Source organism: Astatotilapia calliptera, chromosome 22 (assembly GCF_964374335.1).
Source record: "Astatotilapia calliptera chromosome 22, fAstCal68.1, whole genome shotgun sequence".
Classification (NCBI taxonomy): Eukaryota; Metazoa; Chordata; class Actinopteri; order Cichliformes; family Cichlidae; genus Astatotilapia; species Astatotilapia calliptera.
In genome coordinates, this window is record NC_137442.1 from 20,222,735 (window position 1) to 20,242,043 (window position 19,309).

The 19,309-nt window shown below is 38.8% G+C and overlaps 1 long non-coding RNA gene and 1 pseudogene across 1 annotated transcript; one reads left to right on the forward strand and one right to left on the reverse strand.

Moving 5' to 3' along the window:
- The first annotated feature begins 2,826 nt into the window (after positions 1 to 2,826).
- On the forward strand, positions 2,827 to 5,092 carry LOC113015250 (ladderlectin pseudogene; annotated as a pseudogene).
- A 2,660-nt stretch (positions 5,093 to 7,752) lies between these two features.
- Positions 7,753 to 19,236, reverse strand: LOC145423513 (uncharacterized). Its single transcript, XR_013904568.1, has 2 exons — positions 13,777 to 19,236; positions 7,753 to 11,387 (listed from the first exon to the last, which is right to left on the reverse strand). It is a non-coding gene; the product is annotated as an uncharacterized LOC145423513 (long non-coding RNA).
- Positions 19,237 to 19,309: the final 73 nt, after the last annotated feature.

The following is a 19,309-nucleotide window of genomic DNA, read 5'->3' on the forward strand; positions in this document are numbered from 1 at the left end:
GTTTCTACACTATATAGTTACACTTAACTTTAAAGCATGAGGCAATTGTGTTAAATACACGCAAGATGCTTATGTAAATCCAAGAGCTGGCCAATCCCTTTTTTTCAGTGTAAAGAACTCAAATATAATCTTCTTTCAGTGTTTGGTTTGGCTTCTTGAGATGAACTTGAACTTTCCCTGTTTCTTCAAATGCACTTAAGAAACAAGCTGAGTCAATGAAAGAGAGTCAAATAAGGCAGAGTAAATAATTTGTTTATTTATTTATTTATTCCTCAATAACTCAATCATGATGTCATGAGTCACTTGGACATTGTGGACATCCACGGTGACCACTTCATGCATAATGCACCTTATATGTGCATGTATATGTGTATACTGTATATATGTATTTTTAGTAAGTATAGTGTATGTGTGTTTGTACATCTGTGTGTGCATGTACATGTATATACTTGTTGATACTTATAGATAGCTATTTCTCATATAGTAATAGTAGTAGTAGAATAGTTTTATTTATTACTTGCATATTTCCACAAACCTATATCCATAACTCACTCTGGGGTTATGTGTGTACATAGAATCTCAGCTACTGTTGAATACATTATATTGTCTTATTTATTTTGTATTTCTTGACCTTATATTCTGGTATACTCTTTGTATTCTTCTGTTATCTGTACCTGAGCGCTGGCAAAGCACAAATTTATGATCAATAAAGTTTTCTTTTCTTTTCTTATCTTATTTAATGTCTTAATTGCTTATACAATAGGAACTGACATAATAAATAAAACAATGTGTGGGGCAACAGGAAGAGACCTACATTATCTTATTTGAAAATATTAACGAAGAAAAATTTTACACTCTGTTTTCTTTTCGTGAATCATTATAGGATATTACAAAAAAATAATCTAATTCTATTCCTTTAGCATTTTAGGTGTAAATTATTATAATATTTAATACAATTATTATTAAAGAATTATATTATACATGTATTCAATGTGCTTAAAGCATACAATCTGCAAAGACCAAAGGCATAACGTCCTGCAGGCCCACAGGTTAAGGTGGTTCCATCAATTATGGCAGGTTGTTCAGCAAAGCAGGCCCAGACTACCAACACCATGTTGGACTGTGGGTATAATGTTCTTTCTATGAAATGCTGGGTTAGTTTTATCCCAGTTTTATTTGCTTTTTCTGGAGGCTCAGTGGTTTATAAAACAAAATCCTCCCTTCTAGTTTCTCTTCATTGTTTCGAGTTGATCAGTCCCTTTAAAACATTACAAAAATTGTGATGTACTTTTTAGAAGTGCTGGATTTTAATGTATATGGTGCAAGTTCCATTACAGAGGCTACATGCATGTCTTACACACACCCTTCAACATACACCACTGGATATATTCGCTATCTGAGTTTGCAGTAACAAAATCTTTTTTGTTGAAGCTTCTTGAAGTCTCACAGGAGATCGTAGAGAGGTGTTTGTAAAAGGTTTTGTAAGCACGACCTGAGACAATTCTATGTAATCAGGACAAGTGTCATAATTTCTGGCTATAATAAAAACTACAGTTGTTCTTGAACTGATATTCAGATGCAGACACAAAGGTCACACTCGTGAAACTTCAGTCATTGCACACAATAACTCATTTTTATATAGCATTTCCCACACAAAGGCAATTCAAAGCATTTTACAGAATACAATAAAACAATTAAAGGTAACATCAAAGGAGCCCTTTTAAGTCAATCTGTAATTTGACAGAACGTAATTGTAAAAAACACATTATGTTGTGACTTCCATCCACACATAAAGCCGCTGCCAGTTGAGTTGTTTTTTGTTTGTTTGAAAATTTTGCAAAAGAAACCCATTCACCCAACCTCCCTGTCATATACGCCAGTGTCAGGTAAATAACATGCGACCACACCCCCATGCAACCACCTGAGGTGCAGGAAAATCTGAACACCTGTGTCACCATAACAAATACAAAAAAACATACATATTCACTTTGGCTCTTACATAGTACAAGCTGTTTTTTTTTTTTTAATAATAATGATAATAATAATAATGATAAATGTTATTTATAAAGTGCCTTTCAGGACACCGAAGGACACTTTACAATAGGATAAAACACATGACAAACACATTGAGGGCGATTGTGGCTCAAGAGTTGGGAGTTTGTCTTGTAACTCGGAAGGTTGCCGGTTTGAGCCCTGGCTTGGACACTCTCGGTCGTTGTGTCCTTGGGCAAGACACTTCACCTACTGGTGATGGCCAGGGCTGATGGCTAAATATGGCAGCCTTGCTTCTTGCACAGGGCAGCTGTGGCTACAACTGTAGCTTGTCTCCAGTGTGTGAATTTGAGAGTGAATGAATAGTGGAGTTGTAAAGCGCTTTATAAATGCAATCCATTATTATTATAGAAAAATGACAAAACGAAGAACAATTAAACAAAAGAACAAGATAAAATGAGTGTTTCTAAGTTTTTCTAAATGTAGTTGTTTTAGTCTCTTTGCACTGGCTCCCAGTCTGTTTTACAAGAGCTTTATTGGCATTTCTCCATTTGGGATCTGCCCAAAGAAACACAATCACCATACTCAGTAACTACTTTCAAGATGTAATTTTATGGGAGAACCTTTCCTCAGTTTCCCTTTGAATGTCCTCATCACTTTTTTGTACACTCATTTGTTTTTATCTGTTTTTATTGCCTTTGACAACATTTTATCTGTCTTCCTTTAAACTTGATGATTTTATGACATGATTAACGGTTGGGTTTGCTGCCCTTGTGAATTACTTTTTAGCACTGACCTGGAAAAGTGCTTAATAAACATTATGTAGACTATTTTATGTTCACTTACAAAAACACACAGTGGCCAGCTTTTGTATGTCTATCTATAAAACATGCCTGTTTTATTAGAAATAGCATAGGACTACAGAGGAGTCGAAAGTTTCTACTAATATTTGAAAGGAATTTATATTTATGGATCGTGAAGCTGACAGTGTGTCTCAAAATCTCAAGTGTACATGTGATGTGATCTGTTTAGCAGTCGATATGTACACTGCGATTAATGATCTGAGAACAAATAGGCCTTGAAGTTTCTCAAAATTTTCAGGTTCAGGAACTGTGGAATTGAACTTCAAAACTTGTGTTTAACTCCACAGTTTTTGATATAGACACTCATACAGAGGCCATGTTGTCTTTTTTATTGTTAACCATGAAATTAGTTTACTAATTGTCATCACTAAAGAAATACTTCCTCCTTTTAATTGCCAGTTGCCGTTTATTTTTATCCAAACACACATAATGCACCTTTCTGATTAACTACGATGTGTTTATACAAACAGATAAAAACATATTATTACACTTTAACATGTACAAGCCAGAAGGCTTAAATATTTGTTGCTGAAGGCAGAAAAGCAGCAGGTCGGGGAGATGATGGTCACAAGTTTTATTTGCTGTTAAATTCTGAAATGAAGGGAAACCATTCGGATGCTCTATTGAGCGTCTCATAGGCCTTTATTGCCTAAGTCTATTTAAATGGTGAAACACAAAAGTCACAATTCATGTTTGATATTTTATTTATCAGTTGTTCCATAGAAAGTGTTTTTCTCTTTCACTAAAATTGAATTTTGACAGATTCTTACTGCAGCACAAACCTCTTATAGCATGTTTAAAAACAACAAATTAAACAAAATGAATATATTTGAAATACAATATTACTACCTTAAAGTAAATCCTGCCCATAGAGTGAGATGCCTTGATGGGGGTTTGCTATCTCAGAGTTTGCACTTGGTGACCTCCAAGTCAACCATCAACAGTCATCTCTGCTACGTTTCTTTTCAGTTTTTTTTTTTAATTGACACTAAGCTGGCCTGCTATAATCAGTTTATTTCTGTGCTGTTATAAAAACGAAAACAGTGTAGAGAGTTTTTTGCCTCATGTACTGGAAAAGCTCAGATACTTTTATTTCCCCTTACTGGTATACATGTTCGATGTTTTTCTGATAAGAAATTATATTTTTTATAATATAATAAAAATATAATTGTCTGACTTTTATTGAGCATCAAGCAAATTTATTTGGCCTCCTATGATGTTCTCTGACCTTTATCTAGACAATGACCAATGATATCTCAGTGATCAGTGAAAACAACCTCTCAGGCAGCTATAAAAGAAAGCAGCCCAAATCTCTGCAGAGACCTGAACATCCTGTAGGAAGAAGCTTCAGCAGTGTAGTTTAGCACTAAGCTCTGTGAGCCCTTAATTTAGTAAGGCCTATATATATAAATGAACTGTCATATAAAAGCAATACAATAGTCATTTTTAGTGACACAGACATGTAAACACAAATCTGAATTATTCAGAGTTGTAACTAACTATTTAGTTTTTGTCAGAAGGGCTGGTCAGTTTGAATTGTGCTAGTGGAAAAAGGGGTAAAAGTGAAAGTTTTTGACAAACGCATTTGACTGATTCCATCATGTTCACTGTTCAGAAACACTTTCAGAGGCATAGAAAAGAAGGAAACCTGCCATCTGGTCTCAAATTTAGGATCTCGGCAGTACAGATCAGTTTAGTTTCTATCACTGATAAAATTCATGATCTTGTTCCTGTCTTCTTCAGAAAACCAGCGATTCAAGTAACTGTCCCCCATTCTGGTGGTACTTCAACAACTGTTGCTATAAGTATGTAGCTACACCAATGAGCTGGGCTAATGCAGAGTTCCACTGTTTGTCACAGGGAGCCAACCTGGTGTCCATCCACACCAGTGATGAAGAGAGTTTTGTCAGATCCCTGATCGGGAACTCTGACCCTACTCAGGCACCCACCTGGATTGGACTCAGTGACGTCCACATGGAGGGCAGATGGATGTGGTCTGATGGCTCTGTGGTGCATTATTCTAACTGGCTTGCAGGCGAGCCAAACAACCTGGGAAAAAACGAACACTGTGTGCAAAACAACTTTGGTCCTGTTAAGAAGTGGAATGACGAACCATGCTCTCGTGGTTATCCCTCTGTTTGTGTAAAACGCAATGCTTGTGCTTAGAAACTAAGACACTAATTCAACATTAGACAGTTAACCTGATGTTATGTTGGCATGTAGCGTCCCTCCACAATAAAATTTAGCAATGTTAATATTGATATATCCTAATGAATATGTTTGTTAATTAAACATATTAAAAGTACAGAAGTGCAAGGCTGGAGTAATGAAATTTAAAGACTCTGTAATACTATATTAAACAGGTGTTTTCATAATGCATTTGTTTGTTTGTTTGTTTTTCTGGATAACTTTAAATCAATAAAATGAAAGTGTTGCACAGCAATAGCCAGTTACCATCTCTTTTATTTCATGATTATTATCTTGGTTTCTTTCTTATTTAAATGCAAGAAGAATTCTTTCAAATAAGGAGCTCTAGGACTTCCTGGTGTTTTAAGGGGCCAGAGTAAAACAGAACAGCAAATCAGTGCAAAGAGGATATAAGAGCCAGTGTCTCTAACACACCCTGCTGTCAAAATATGATCAAAGTAACCAGTGCATGACAGAGTGGTCAGAATCCAAACACACATCTTTGTCTGCACAATCAGCTCAATGAGACTTTAATGGACTGGACTGGTACTTTTTTAACACCTTTCTACTCAGTTGAGCTCTCAAAGTACTTTCTACTCCAAAGCTTCAAATACAGCAGCAACTTTGTAATGTGATTTATTTTTGCTGTGACAGCAGAATACTACTACAAGTGTGCTGCGTACGTTTTTTAGGGTTCAGCCATGTAGAAGAGCACTCCTGAGAGGAAAAGATGTTTGTGGTTTGAATTTTCACAGCTGGAATGTAAGTACCTGTTATTTACTTTGTGGCCACTTGAGGGCAGCAGAAAAAAAGTCAGTGTGATGCTGCTGATGTCAGATGATTGATTAACAGGTGACTTATCAATACTTTAAGATGCATTATGATGAGTTGTTTTAAGCATGTGTGCATGACAAATAACACGTTAGATACTCTGTACTAGTCATAAATCTGTTAAATAGTAGTGACATATTATCTTGGAATAATTTATATGTTGAAATTTAAAAAAAAAAAATCTAACTTCACATGTTACAATTTATGTGATACTCATGGGTGATTGAAAGGCTGTGTGTTCATCTTTAAGATCCTGATCCCACCTGGGCAGTGCAGATCAGTCCTGTCAGTGACAGAAAGCATGATCTTGTTCATCTTCTGTTTAGTCTGGCTCTAGCTGCTTTGTTTATGTGAGAGACAGTAAGTGAGATACAGCTTGGTGAAGGTTCTGGTTCTGATACAACTTCAGTGTCTGCTCGGCACTCTGGTGCTTGTCTAACCACAGCCATGACCAGGGATAATTCAGATGTTGTTAAGGATAACAATACTGAGAAGAAATGAAATGATGCCATGTGTTCTGATATTTTCCTTTTATTTATGGAACCAACATAGTGCTAGAAACAAAGATACCTGCATATTCAATAATCTGTTTTCTTGTGACATGCTCACATCCATGGTCCTCCACATTAGATCCCAGTGTACATTTTTATGTTTCTGTGAACTGTTTCTGTTACTTCTTATTTACACCACCAAGTCTGTGTCCTCTTTCCTCCGTCCATAAGATACACCTAACACCTTTTTGACATTTTTTCTTTCCACTGAAGTCTCTCCAATAGGGGGCACACAATCGCTGCATTCAACTAAATAATGATTCTAGACATCTGAGATTTATGTAACCAGATGTAAACTTGAATGTTTGACTTTTAAAATATTAAACAATTTGATAATATATGTTTAAATCTGTTTGTGTTTAGGTGTAAAAATAAAACTGAAACTTTTTGGGGGGAATATTCTTTTATAAATTTTAGTATCTTGCTTGTCAAATAAGTGCAAAGAGTAATTGAAAAAGTCTTAAAGTTTTATTTTGTCATATACAGGTAACAATGGCACATTATTACTGGCAATGAAATTTTTAGGCTCAGAGCCCTCTCAAACTTGCACATAAGGCAGCATTTATAAAGTAAACTATAAAAATAAGGAAACATATATCAATAAGAAAGAGTAGAATAAATACATGTACAGTGTGTACAGTAATTGTGCCTTCCTCATAAAATGGTGTCTGTAGAGGTCCTGGATGGCTGGCATTTCAAATATTTACTCCTTATGCTTTTGAAGTAGAATTTTTAATTTATTATTTAACATTTAGGTAAACAGTGATTTACATTTGAGCTAAAATGCAGCTACAGGTCACAAGTTAGCAAAACTAACTGTTTGCAAATATCATATCAATTGTCATACAAAGGCCCTGTATTAGTCCTTTTAAATATTAACTTGTACATGACCGAGACATGAAAACACACACCTCAGTGAATTTTTCAGGGATTTAACAATTAAGATGTAACCATGTTTTGTAGCCAGTTGAGGGCAGCAGCAGATTAAGTGAGTGTGACAACGATCAACCTGCTCTTAAACGCTGTAATGGAGGAAATCAACACAAGCATATTTTGCTTTACGAGCCATCGTTAAAGTTCTGGATTTTTTTAACAAAACACACAGTGTGTGTGTGTGTTTTTTTGTAGACTGTTCTTCTAACTCTTAACAGACTGCTAACATGTAAGCAAAAGGCTATATTTGTTATTTATTTGTAGTAAACTGAAATAAAAACACATTACTAAAAAAATCTATTCTAAGATTCACGTGACACATGACTGTTAAGTTAGGTAGAACTTCAAGGGACATGAAGTTCTTTGCTGACCTGTTTATTATCTTTGTAGCTGTGCAAAAGCAAAAGCTTTATTCAATTTCATATTATGACAACTACGACAACCACTCTGAAGTTTATAAACAAAAACAAGACACTGGGTGTCAATTTAGGGATCTACAGTTCTCAGCTAACACTCTGACTCTGAAAGTGAGTCAAAGGAGTGAGTCTGACTCATGAAGTTCAAGTACACTTCTAGTTTAACATTTGCGAACAGCAGCGCAGCACTGACCTGTTCTTCTGCTGACTGTGTCAATGTGACTCGTAAACTGAGACAAATTATCTCCAGGAACAGCTGAACAATAGAAGACAATAAATAATCACTACAAGCACATCTGTTCAGCTGTTTGCAGACACCAGAGAGTGACTTGTATTAGCATGTGTACATCATGAAATCTGTTGCTTTAGTACTTATAGTTAGTCAGCTTGTTTGGCCAACCAGTTAATGTTAGGTAGCTATATCTGAGTTTATGATTCCACTGGCTGTAGCTCAGGCGGTAGAGCAGGTCATCCAGTGATCAGAAGGTTGGTGGTTCGTTCCCACCTCCGCCAGTATGTCAAGTATCCTTAGGTAAGACACTAACCCCGAGTTGCTCTCTGATGCATCCATGTGAATGTGTGTGAATGTAGTTAGAAAGCACTATGTGCATGTTGTATAGAGTGCTTTGAGTACTCCGGACAGTAGAAAAGCACTATATAAGAATCAGTCTTTTTACCATTCACTACTACTACTTTCACACTTCCAAACTAATGACTGGCTACATGCTTGAACATTATCGGTCTTTAATGTGGCTGCTATTTTATCAAATTAAGTAAACTGGCCTGTCTGAGCTACCATAGGACGAGATGCAGGGTACACCCTGGACAGATTGCCAGTCTGACAAAGGACATGTTATTAGCAGTACAAGAATAAAGATTTTACCATTAATAGAAAATTTAGCATTAGCTGCACTAGGTAGTTAGTTATAGGTGCAAAAACTCCATGTGCTGAGAGGTAGGAGGGAATTAACATGTTATTAACATTCAGCCTGGTCTTATTGAGCAACAATGCAAACAGCTCTCCCAGTCCCCACAGACTATGAAGTTTTTAAAGTGTGGAAGCAAGAGATTATTAACAACCAGGTCAAATTTATGGGAAACTGCATGAGCTGGCAGGGACCATCTGAATGCCCTCCCCGGCTTTCTTAAGACTGACAATGAGTAAATAAATAAACAATAAATAATAAACAAACGATTTGTGAAATTTGTTACGTAGATTTCTTACCAGGAATTTTACTAATAACATATGGATTGCAAAATTTTAAAATGCAGTAAATTATCTGCTGTGAACCACTTGTTGTTGTGGATTAAACAAACAAACAAAAAACAAAAATATAAATACTGGAAATTTCTTGTAAATCACTGCAGTAATTTTAAGACCAAAAGGAACTTTTACACACAGGTAAGAGAGTCCAGAGCATCACAGCAGATTCTTTCAATCCATTCGAACAGCTCCAACTCCCCACAGAAAGCCATCCACTTCCACACCTCGGCCCAAATATCACTGTCTGTGCCCTGCTATGATTTAAACACTTTTGCAAGAAATTGACAGAAGGTATTTACATGACACTGTTATGAAAAAAAAAAATCTTCTTTGTACTTTAGGACTAGAGATGGACCGATCCGATATTACATATCGGTATCGGTCCGATACTGACCTAAATTACTGGATCGGATATCGGAGAAAAATAAAAAATGTAATCCGATCCATTAAATATCACGAAAGCATCTCACAAAACTTGCAACACACCGTAACTCGCCTCAGAACGTTAGCACGTCGGAGCAGTATGCATCACGTGATAGAGCGGCTGTGGCATGCGGGACCTGTCGGTGGTCTGGATAGCATTTGGAGCTTCGCTAGCAACCCGGCATTTCATCTCCGCTAAAGTTATCCCCGAGAGAAGTAAAGCAAGTGTGTAAGTCCATCTCTGAATGTTTGTAAAGCATTCCTGCGTTAAGCTTAACGAGCGACTGCCTCTCGCTCTCCTGCTGCTACTTCAATCATGAAACTGCTTAATGATCAGCTGATCGGCTTTTCTGTCGCGAGTCCGTGTCTCTTGTTTGCTTTTGGCCCACGTTGCACCAGAAAGAGGAAACCAGCGGCTGAACAACAGCAGCACGTTTAAGCTTGATAATCTGTTGTTAGAATTTATTTAATATTACTTTCTACTCGAGGATCTTTTTCTACGTAGCTGACGCTGGTAACTGTGCAGGGGCGGATCTAGCAAAGTTTAGCCAGGGGGGCCGATAGGGCATTAACAGGGAAAAGGGGGCACAAAGACATACTTTTCTTTCTTATTCTCATTTAAAATGTCTCGCTTTTAATTATTCAATATTTATCTGAATCTTACACCCAAAGTTTTAATCTGATGTAAAATGTATAGAAGTCCATTACTGTATATAGTAACTATTAAGTCTAATATATATACCCTAGTAAGCTATAGTACTTTTTCCTTTGGGAAGGTACCATCTGTACAGTCTGCAATTTTGTTGAAGAAAGATGTTGAATCTATTTAATATTTCTTGAAAAATAATTGATTTCTCTGCATTTTTTTCCACACTGCATCAAATTAAGGTTGATTACGTTGATTAAGCATCATGAGGTGGAGCGTGAGGGGTGGTTCCCTATTTTTTATTTATTTATTTTTGTTGTTGCTGGGAGTTGGAACCCTATTAGTTAGGTTGCTTAATATTTATGCTAAGTACTCTTTAAAATACCAGAATAGGGAGGATGGTGTAGGTTTGAGTTTATTAGATTGATCAGTATTGCTGAACTATGAAATATTTTTTTTTGCATACAGGTATAACAGAATAGCTTTAGTGTAGTTGTTGTTTTAAACTTGAGTATGAACTTATACAAAATGCAGCAAGATATTTAAAAAACAGTTTTGTTGATTAAAAAACACTATATCGGATTCATATCGGTATCAGCAGATATCCAAATTTATGATATCGGTATCGGACATAAAAAAGTGGTATCGTGCCATCTCTATTTAGGACAACATTACATTTTTTCAGTGCTTTATCATTTTAGTGCTTGTTGTTCAGCTAACGCCATCATTTCCATTACATTTAAACTATCTTCACAGCTAGTGACAAAATAAAGACCCTCACTCTACATATAGGAAGCAACTGCCATCTCTACCTGTCTGTGAAACTTTCTCAGTAAATGGCATTGGTGTGTTTTGTCCTTTAATAAAATTAATAAAAGAAGATTTATTTCTGATTGCAATCCAGAGTATACTAATAAAACTGGTCTTAAGATATCGGCAAACTTTGTGACATCATGTTGAATTTATAATAAAGTGTAACTTAAAAATAAGGATTAGGGTTAGGGCAGCCCTGGCATCGATTCTGTTGATAATTTTTATGGACAGAATTTCTGGGCACAGCCAAGTGGCCGACACTTTCACTTGGGTCTCAGACTCTCATCTCTGCTTTTCATGGATGATGTGCTTTTGTTGGATTCATCAGGTGATGGCCTCCAACTCGCACTGGAATGGTTTGCAGCCAAGTGTGAACCAGTGGAAATGAGAATCAGCATCTCCAAATCTTAGGCCATGGTCCTCAATCGGAAAAGGGTAGAGTGCTGTTGTCCTCTAGCCCTGTAAACCCTGTGTTAGAGAATAAAATTAGTATTAATGTCATGTTAAGTGGGTCCAACTCTTGGCTCCGCCTGGAGCCTGCATCCACACCACAATTACCTAGAAACCAAAATCAGTGAGTAAATACAAACTTCAGACTTGCAAACAACTGTAGGGTCATAGGAGTAATAAGGCATCCAACACCACAGACACAAGTGTGCCATGTGCAGTTTATTACAAATCATTAAAAACACTACTGTTGCCATAATTTCCCCAAATCATGGATCATCCCATCTGTTTAATCAAAACTACTGTAACCAGTGACTTTTCTTAAGTAATGTCACTCACTTGTTTTCACACTATGAGCTCAACAGTGATATGATAATGAGCCCAACACTAAGATGTTCTGTAATCACTACACAACTTGCTTCATTTCACTCATGTCTGCCTGTGTGATGCTGAATCCTCCACAAAGACCCTCAGAAAAAAAAACACATTAGCAGCGGAGCGTCCGGAGGTCAGGTCTGGATCAACAGATTCCAGAGGTGCTGCTGTAAATCATGTGGTCAGCCCTCCTTTTCTGTGAAAGGAGTGATACTGATTTTAACACAGTATGTGTTAAAATGTGTATTCAATGTACATTGAATACACATTTTCCCACTGTACTGTGTTACTATAACCAACAAGCAGCCAGTAAAACACAGTTTCCTCCACACAAAATCAGTAACACAGAAAAGTGGCAGCTAAAGGGTCAAGTCGGCAAGGCCCGCCCACACTCATGTGGACTTCCAGTCTCTGCCGTCCTCCTGCTCCTGCAAAACAAGCAAACAAAAACACATACATCCACATTTTTTTCACTGTTTGGGGTGGATTAGGCATTAGAAGTGACTTTAATCACACTTGCTCCACATCATCAGTCCAGTCACAGTCCATTCATATGCATTAATACCAATGACATGCATTTGTACCAATCATTGCTGACAGTGGAAAACCGCGCACTAATTTAAGTATGACAGCAATATTACGTCATTCCAAAAATAAAAACAATTCTTATTGCTTTTGAAATGGATTGAATCGCTACAATCCTTTTAAACACAGGACTTACCATCTATTATGGTAGATGTACTTCTCCTAAGCCATTGTAATCTGGAGAAGCTCACCTTGTATTTGCTCTCAGTAAAGTATTTTATAGCACTTTTACTCCCAATCTTGCAGGCCTGCTTTTAAATCATCAACACACAAAATATCACCCCCAGAGGGGCAGGTTTTTTCCTAAGTGCACTGTTGCAAAAAAACAAAACATATTAGGCGTTGTTCAGGACATGTCTAAATATATATGAAAAAATAAACCTGTGTTTCTCTTACAAAAAGAAAACAACCCTAACCTAACTGGCAGAATCAGCCTGGTACTAAAACAAAAAAACCCAAATCTGCCAGAAATCACAGGAAAAGTTTTGCTTTCTGGTGACACAACATGCTGCAGGGATTAGAGCCTGCCATGCAGTGCTGCAGTCACTGCTTCTGTTCATGTTCCCCACATCATATTTACTGGTTGCCCACAAGTGCTCCAGAATATCACACAATTCTGGAAAGTCTGGGGCCAACCAACATAGATCCACCTGCTAAATACACCGAGAAAACTTCATGGCAGTGTTTCATCACTGGAATGTGAATTTCTTCCCCAGGCCTGTGCTTTTTACACTCATTTTTCATTTTCACAGACCCAATCATTTCATTTAGCTTTTCACCCTTTGTTTGTTTTTTTCTCCAAAAGTAAACGTGTAACATGTCATCATGTATTTCACAAAACAAGTTTGTTTTTATGTAATCACAGGTGTTTATCTGGGTGCAAGCTTCACCCATACATCAGAAACAGGAAACTCATTTCAACCCTCTGCTACATCTTATTCACTTGTTTTATAATCCAGTCATCTTTCCCTGATCTAGTAACAATCAACTAATTTGCATATCAGCTGATAACCCACTAAGCTGACAGGACAACAGAAATGCATGTTCAAAATATTATCACAAAAGAGAATTTCCTTCATACAGTAAATTACTTATGCTGCACCAATCAAGCAGAAAGCATCTCACAATTCACTGTTAACAACCAAATTTGTTGTCTGATCACTGGTTGGTCATACCAAATCTCTCTTTTTTTCCCTTTCACAAAAGTTAAACTGTTGTCCTGCAATCTTGAGACACTCAACATTTGATAACAAGTGTCTGTTAAATTTACACTGTTTTAACACTGATGGGAGATAACAAGCTGATCTTCATTGCATGTGTGTGTGTGTTAGTAGGCAGGTTCAATGGATGTGTGTGCAGCGGAGCTGCATATTCAGCAGGGCATGTCCTTAAAGCTGCACTTCCTTCACATTTCTCTGTTTATGTGTGTTTGTGTGCGTTTCATTTTTACCTTTGTTGCGACTCTTTCTCAACCTCCACAAGACAGACGGCCACAGTTTTCCAACCCAATTTTCACATTAACAACAACAGATTTCATTTTTCCTCCATGCTCTCTTCCCACTTCTCACAGCTTCTGTCTCTCTCCCACATCTGTAGCAGTTCACGGTTGTGGCGTGTCAGGGGCCCAGTGGGCTGTTCTTCGTCAGCTTTTCCTTATGTCTTTCACTCTTTTCAGTCTCTTCCTTTGCCATTTCAACTCCCAGTATGGCAAATATGAAATTCAGACAGTCTTCTCAAGTCAATTCATACACTGTGATGTCGCTGGTGAACCTCTCGGCTTGTGATTGGGAGCACATGCTTCCATCGACGATTGCATTTGTACATGCTGCTGAACCCTTCAAGGTTTAAGGTAGTGACCGAAAGAACAAGATTGTGGAAACAAGCGGCGGAAAAAAGCTTCGTCTGAAGGGTGGCTGGCCTCTCCCTTAGAGATAGAGTGAGAAGTTAAGCCATCCGAGAGGGGCTCAGAGTAGAGCCGCCAGTTGAGGTGATTCGGTCATCTGACAAGGATGCCTCCTGGGTGCCTCCTGGGTGAGGTGTTCCAGGCATGCGCAACCAGGAGGAAGCTCCGGGGCAGACCCAGGACACGCTGGAGAGATTATATCTCTTGGCTGGCCTGGGAACGCCTTGGTGTTCCCCCGGATAAGCTGGAGGTGGCTGGTGTTGTGAAATCAGTTTTACCCCGGTTCTTTTTATTCCTCGAGCATCCAGAGATGGCACCGGACTCAGTAGTCATTTTCACAAAATCTTTATTCATCTTTATTCATCTTCATTTACTCATCTTCATTTATCTTTACTCTTCTTCATTTATCTTTACTCTTCTTCATTTATCCTCATTTATGCATGCACTTCTAGAAGGGAAGACGAGGCCGGTGTCCCTCTCCAAAATCTTCACTCCTTTGTCTGTGAAACACAGTTTTATAGAAGGACCCCATCATAAAACCCCCTAACGGTGTGCTGCAACCTCTGTGTCTGTGTCTATGTGCACGAGCACATGAATGCCTACATGTGCGCGTTCCCGCGTGCCTATATGAGTGCTCTTGTGTGACTGTGTGCACATGAGTGAGTGTGCGTGTGGATGTGTGTGCGTGACAGTTAAAACACTGTGGGTGTAGGTAACTCCCTAGAGGTCATAAAAACCCCTCTCACTTCCAGACCACAGGTATCCAGTTACAATATTGAGACACCCCCACCCCCATCCTCTGGGGAATTTCCACTCAGCATTAACTCTTCTCTGTTTTACTTTCACAGCTCAAGTGGGGGAGGGGTACAATCTACTCCTAAGTTCACGACAGAGTCAGCCTTTATTATATTGAGGGCAGTGTCAGTGTCTCTACAACAGTTCTACATTCTATGATAACACATTTCTAAACTCTAAATCAGCTAAATATTCTACACTGGGGAGAGGGAGGTCTGGGGTTCTCTTCTTAGGCTTCCCCATGCCTGGCCCCACATAAGAGGAAAAAGATGGATGGATAGTAAAAAAAAAATGTAATTCTCTATTAACACCAGTGACTGTGGTGTTTGTAAAAGCATGTTTGTTTTTTTGTTTTTAAATCTAAAAACTTCATGAACTCGTTAAAATGGAATTAAAAGATCCTTTAACACTTGAATCTACTGTAGGTCATGCTCTCCTTCTGCACTCCCGAGCTGCCAGCCTCTCTCACCTTTTCTCTTTGTTCATGTTTGATTGTAGGAATGGAGTCCGCTGTGCAGGTCACCAAATACTGACACAAGTACCTGAACTTTGCTGTACTGTAATTTATTGTATCATAAAAGTCCTTCTTGGCAAAATGAAACATTTAGATTAGATGTTAAAACGTGAGCTCTCCACTCCCTTTTTTCATAACAGGAAACCTGCATAAAATTGGATCAATTATGGAAGGCCTACTTAGAGTAACTAAATAACTCTCTATACAGTAGTTTCTACAAACCACTTGAAGGCTGTAAAAAGATAGATGTGCACTTACAGTTGTCAGTTTCCAATGTTAGAAATGTTACCAGGAAACTTCAGTAAAGAGATATGGTGGAAGCTCAGATGAACAAAGCTTTAAGACGATCACACAAACCTCTCACGAGTGCCAAATATCTGCAGGACAGTGTAGCTGACACAGCAGTGGTAATGATCTGCTTTTAGATTAGTCTGGTTACTGCAGGGGTTTTATTTTGGATGCTTTACAACTGTAATAGACACAAGGGTGAAGTGAAGTAAATCTACTAAACCAAAGGTGCTAATAGTTGATCTATTTTGTCATTTACTCCAATCAGACCTGCCACAGCAGTCACATAGCTCAAGAGAGGATCCTCTTGATTGTGTGGAGTTCATTCTGTCTTTGTGTAATGGAGCAACTCAGGAGTTTTTACCTGTTAGAGCTCTGACCTGTCCTGTTTGATTAGTCATTCTGCTGATAACGCCTTTATGGTGCAATACATACAAATCACACAGCAAAAAAACAAACAACATTTGTTCCTGTTTTTGGAATTTGATCTTTTTTTCTGGTTTGTGTTTAGTTTGAAAACACCCTCTCAGACAGCAATAGCAGAAAGCAGCTCCAACTCTGTGCAGGAATCCCGTACAAAGAAGCTTCAGCAGCTCTTCATCAAAGGTTGAGACTTAAAGCTCCAACATGATCTTGCTCCTCTTCTTGTTCAGTCTGGCTCTGGGTGCTCCTTCTGAGACTCCTTCTGATGGAAGTGAAGTGAAGCTAAAACTTGGTAACCATCCCATACCCCTGGCAGCTCTCACAGCTTCTGTCTCTCTCCCACATCTCCCGGTTGTGGCGTGTCAGGGGCCCAGTGGGCTGTTCTTCTTCAGCTTTGCCTTATGTCTTTCACTCTTTTCAGTCTCTTCCTTTGCCATTTCAACTCCCAGTATGGCAAATATGAAACTCAGACAGTCTTCTCAAGTCCATTCATACACTGTGATGCCGCTGGTGAACCTCTCAGCTTGTGATTGGGAGCACATGCTTCCATCGACGATTGCATTTGTACATGCTGCTGAACCCTTCAAGGTTTAAGGTTTAGGGCAGTGGTGCTGTCTGTTCACCTTGTTGACTCTTGAAGTCGACGCCGTTGCTCTCGAACTGCAATTTGTCTTTAGGGAGAGATTGTTCGTCCTCGAAGCTTGTTCTTCAGGCTAAAATGTACAAATCAAAACAGCTCACTGTTGCAGATCCTTTGCAGTGCCTCTCTTGGTTCTTTTAAAAATTCCTGCATGTGTGAGTCGCTGAAGCACACCCCGCGGTTCCCCCTTTTTGAAAACAACGGTGGGACTGAGGCAATTTTACCTCAGGATGGCCAGTCACCGCGTGTCCATGATTCAGCAAAACTCACCGGAGGAATCCTGCCCGACAACGCCAAATTGTTGTGGAAAATTTAACAATAACCTGCAACAGACCCAGTGAGCTTGATTTGAAGTGGGTTTAATGAACACATTGCAATGTGGAAAGAGCATCCCAGTGAAACACTAGGACCATCTCTGAATTGTGGCCACCGCCCCTACATCTTATATACAGACACACAGACAAAGATCATTCCACAAACTCTTACATGTTGGCCCCTCTCACGGGGGGCTATACCTACCACAGAGAGAATTATGACCTTGTTTTCTGCTTGGCCGTCACCTAAGGATTTACATCCCTGATAAGCAGAAGGAGCCTCACTATCTGTTTAACGTCTCCCATTACAATGGCCTCACTGTGTTAACATTCCACATGCATGTAAACTAGTGACAGGAGTGTTCTTACTATAGTAAAGTGAGAAAGTGATACTACTATAACTAATGTGATATGATTAAATATGTGATTAATACATGAGAAAAGAAATCTGCCACCACAGTGCCCACTCCGGACGAGTTCCTGCCCCAAGTGGAAGAGTTTTAGTATCTCAGCTTCTTGTTCACGAGTGATGGGAGCAGGGAGTGCGAGATCGACAGGCGGATTGGTGCTGAGGCTGCAGTGATGTGAATGCTATACCGGTTCCTCGTGGTAAAGAGAGAGCTGAGTGTAAAACCGAAGCTTTCAATTTACCGGTCGATCAATGTCCCTCCCCTCACCTATGTTCACGAGCTGTGAGTAGTGACCGAAAGAACAAGATTGTGGAAACAAGTGGTGGAAAAAAGCTTTGTCTGAAGGGTGGCTGGCCTCTCCCTTAGAGATAGAGTGAGAAGTTAAGCCATCCGAGAGGGGCTCAGAGTAGAGCCGCCAGTTGAGGTGGTTTGGGCATCTGACAAGGATGCCTCCTGGGTGAGGTGTTCCAGGCATGCGCAACCAGGAGGAAGCTCCGGGCAGACCCAGGACACGCAGGAGAGATTATATCTCTTGGCTGGCCTGGGAACGCCATGCTGTTCCCCCGGATAAGCTGGAGGTGGCTGGGGAGAGGGAGGTCTGGGGTTCTCTTCTTAGGCTTCCCCATGCCTGGCCCCACATAAGAGGAAAAAGATGGATGGATAGTAAAAAAAAAATGTAATTCTCTATTAACGCCAGTGACTGTGGTGTTTGTAAAAGCATGTTTGTTTTTTTGTTTTTAAATCTAAAAACTTCATGAACTCGTTAAAATGGAATTAAAAGATCCTTTAACACTTGAATCTACTGTAGGTCATGCTCTCCTTCTGCACTCCCGAGCTGCCAGCCTCTCTCACCTTTTCTCTTTGTTCATGTTTGATTGTAGGAATGGAGTCCGCTGTGCAGGTCACCAAATACTGACACAAGTACCTGCACTTTGCTGTACTGTAATTTATTGTATCATAAAAGTCCTTCTTGGCAAAATGAAACATTTAGATTAGATGTTAAAACGTGAGCTCTCCACTCTCTTTTTTCATAACAGGAAACCTGCATAAAATTGGATCAATTATGGAAGGCCTACTTAGAGTAACTAAATAACTCTCTATACAGTAGTTTCTACAAACCACTTGAAGGCTGTAAAAAGATAGATGTGCACTTACAGTTGTCAGTTTCCAATGTTAGAAATGTTATCAGGAAACTTCAGTAAAGAGATATGGTGGAAGCTCAGATGAACAAAGCTTTAAGACGATCACACAAACCTCTCACATGAGTGCCAAATATCTGCAGGACAGTGTAGCTGACACAGCAGTGGTAATGATCTGCTTTTAGATTAGTCTGGTTACTGCAGGGGTTTTATTTTGGATGCTTTACAACTGTAATAGACACAAGGGTGAAGTGAAGTAAATCTACTAAACCAAAGGTGCTAATAGTTGATCTATTTTGTCATTTACTGCCATAGGAGAGTCACATATCTCTGGGTCCAGTACTAAGAGAGGATCCTCTTGATTGTGTGGAGTTCATTCTGTCTTTGTGTAATGGAGCAACTCAGGAGTTTTTACCTGTTAGAGCACTGACCTGTCCTGTTTGATTAGTCATTCTGCTGATAACGCCTTTATGGTGCAATACATACAAATCACACAGCAAAAAAACAAACAACATTTGTTCCTGTTTTTGGAATTTGATCTTTTTTTTTCTGGTTTG